Raw genomic sequence first — 2,920 nt, 5'->3', positions numbered from 1 at the left:
GATGGTGGTGCTGGAGTCTGGGTCTTGGATACTGTTGGTGGTGATGTGGACTGATCTTTGTTACTTGCTCCCTCTTCCTGCTCAGGCCTAGGCTTGTTTGTGTTTGCCTTGCTGGCTCTGGCCATGTTGGCATAGGAAGAGGGGCAGTCCTTAAACAGGTGCCCCTTCTTTCCACACAAATTGCACTGCCTCTCTTCTCTGCAGTGGCTGGTCTCGTGGGGGGCGCCGCAGTTCCTGCACTTGACTACAGTACATGCGGCCGCCAGGTGTCCTAATTCCCCACATTTCCTGCAGAGTTTTGGCATCCCATTATAGAATACCAGCCCTCTGTTGGGCCCTAACACTATGGAGTTTGGAATGTGGCGGACGCCTCCAATGCCCGATGGATCAACATTAAGGCGTACCAGCCACTTTCTGGCTCCTGTCCAAACCCCATCTTCATCTGTAATTTTCCTCCCTTCTGATGACACCCTCCCATAGCGGTTAAGCCATGTTGTAATATCATAGTCGCTAACAGCCTCATTGAAAAATTGGACAGTAACAACTTTCATTTCTCTGTCTGTCAGTGCATCCACACAAAATTCTTTGTATGGAGCGAGATATTTATTCTCCCCCCAAAAGGACCACATTTCTTGTAACTTTTGGGGGTTCCTAAAACTGACCTCAAACACTTCCTTAAGCCCTGGCAATTTCACCAAACAATTCAAGTCAGAAGGGGAAAAACCCATACCCCTCTGAAGAATGGTCCGGCTGAACTCCAGTCTCGTCAGTCCTGGTTCCGTTTCCTCTTGCTGGGTCCTTGTGAAGCGCACCGCATTGTGCCTCCTGGTCTCCTGGGTTGGCCGGAACGCCATCCTTCAGCTGGCTCCTCCGATTGGGGTGGGAGAAGCCTCTGGACGTCCGGGTTGTCTCTCTCTACGGAAAAGAGACAACGTAAGCAGCAAATCTGGGCAGTTGAAGGAACTATTACTTTAGTCCCTGAGGAGATGGTCGCCTCGCAAGAGGACCCCCTCCCCAGGTGAACGGTGTCCTTCCCTGGCGGAGTAGGGGGCGCTGCTTGGCACCGAGACCACGTAGGAAGAATCGTGGCTGTGACGCCTCCTCGGGGTCCGGGGCTGCCCTCTGCTCCTCCCAGATGGCGCCCTCTGCTGGGCGCCTGCTGCTCTCTCGGTCTGGATCTCGATTACAATCAAGGGCTGGGGATGAGGTCGTCTAGGTCATCAAAGGGTCCTCAAAGGTCGTCTGGATGGTAGGTCCTCCTTCTCTCTAACTCCAGGAACGTCTGGAAAAGCCTGAAAAAGAAAAAAACTGGAACCGCCTGAAAAAGAAAAAACTGCTCTCAACAGTCAACAAAATCTTGAAAGACCCTCGGCCTGGATTGGGCAAGCCAAAACCAGACTGAGCATTAGTCTTCCAAAAAGTTGCCGAGCTGAAGAAAGCCAGTCAAAAATAAAAAAAAAATTCTGTTCCTCCTCACCCGAACAAACCTCTCACAGACCCTCGGAGGGAGCGGGCAATGCCACTACCCTCTAAGCCTTAGTCTTAGAAAGATTTATTCGAACTGAAGAGAAGCCAGAGTGTGGTTTTACTGGTAGCCCAGCCCTTCCGGCCGGCCCAAAGGCCTTCTCCTCTACCCGGCGGCAAGGCCAAACAAAACCAAACAAAACAGGGAACTCTTCCCAAAACGCAAGTGCCGTTCGGTCCCGGCAAAGGGGCGCTTTGCTGCTGCTGCTGCCGCCTTGAAAGCGAGGGCTCCTTGCCCCACTAAACAGCTCCGTTTCTGCTTTACCGCTGCGCTCGTCCTCCTCCTCCCACGAGCGCAAGGCCTTCTGGGTACACTGGCCTGCTGCGTGAGCAGAGCAGACTGTCCATCAGTTAGGCAGGCCTGCCTTCCTTATTTGGAACAAACAAACAAACAAACAAAAAAAAAAAAAAAAAAAAAAAAAAAACAACAAAAAGAGCGGGAAAAAATACAACCCAGAAAAAGGGAGAGGGAGAGGCTGGCTAGCGCTCTCTCTGTCTCTCTGTCTCTCTGTCTGCCTGTCTGTCTGCCTGTCTGTCTGTCTGCCTGTCTGTCTGTCTCTCTCTTTTTTGACCTTTCTTGTGCACCGTTCCCGGAGGTACTGCAATACCGGGTCGATGCGTGGAGTGGACGGAGCAAGCCCCGGTTCCATCTCCTGCTTCCAAAAATCAATTTAATATAGACGGGTCCCCCTATGGGGGACGTATCAGATATTAAACTGATAAGAACAGATACTACACTTGATCTGAGCCAAGAGGCCGAGAAGCGATGCCCACAATGGTTTTGACCAAACGCCCCGGGCGCGGCCGCCCGCCGGAGCTGCCGGGGTACTCGCTTCTTGGACTGAGGGGAAAAATGGGAAAAAGAAAAAAAAAAGAAAAAGAAAAAAAAAGGTGCCAGGCTCTAATTATTAACACGGCCGGCGCCGCTGTGCTCGTTCTGCTTTTAAACCCATGTCGAGCCCCACCCCGAGGGGCAGGGCTAGCCAAAAATTGCATTGAACTCATAAATGCTCCTCTCCACGGAAATCTTTAGTAAAATACTCTTTTATTGAGATTTTACATTTTTTTACATTTACACCCATTCGTTTTTTCATTCATTTTACATTTCTTTTAAAGATGACATTCATGCATACAGACATACATTTTGTTTTAAAAGCATTTAAAACACATTTAAAAACACCAAGACAATTGTGCTTTATACATGGTTAAAACAGACACAGATTAAAATCAACATGAAAAAAACCTGTGCTGCTTTAAAAGTGACTGGAAAAAAAGAACCATCTATAAAAAACCAGTGCTTGTGAGGGCCGGGGAGTGCTCTCTAAAAGGTTCAAAAGTGAACATAAAACTAGATCTAAAACAGGGACAGGGGAAAAGGGACAGTGTATAAAACAGT

The 2,920-nt window shown here is 49.2% G+C and overlaps 1 non-coding gene across 1 annotated transcript; it reads right to left on the bottom strand.

The window, feature by feature from the left end:
• Positions 1 to 2,098: 2,098 nt before the first annotated feature.
• On the bottom strand, positions 2,099 to 2,292 carry LOC131697078 (U2 spliceosomal RNA). Its single transcript, XR_009306960.1, has one exon. It is a non-coding gene; the product is annotated as a U2 spliceosomal RNA (small nuclear RNA).
• Between the last annotated feature and the right edge of the window lie 628 nt (positions 2,293 to 2,920).

The sequence above is a fragment of the Acipenser ruthenus genome, chromosome 13 (assembly GCF_902713425.1).
Source record: "Acipenser ruthenus chromosome 13, fAciRut3.2 maternal haplotype, whole genome shotgun sequence".
Lineage (NCBI taxonomy): Eukaryota > Metazoa > Chordata > Actinopteri > Acipenseriformes > Acipenseridae > Acipenser > Acipenser ruthenus.
Note: the sequence above shows the minus strand (reverse complement) of the source record. Positions and strands in the feature narration are given on the sequence as shown.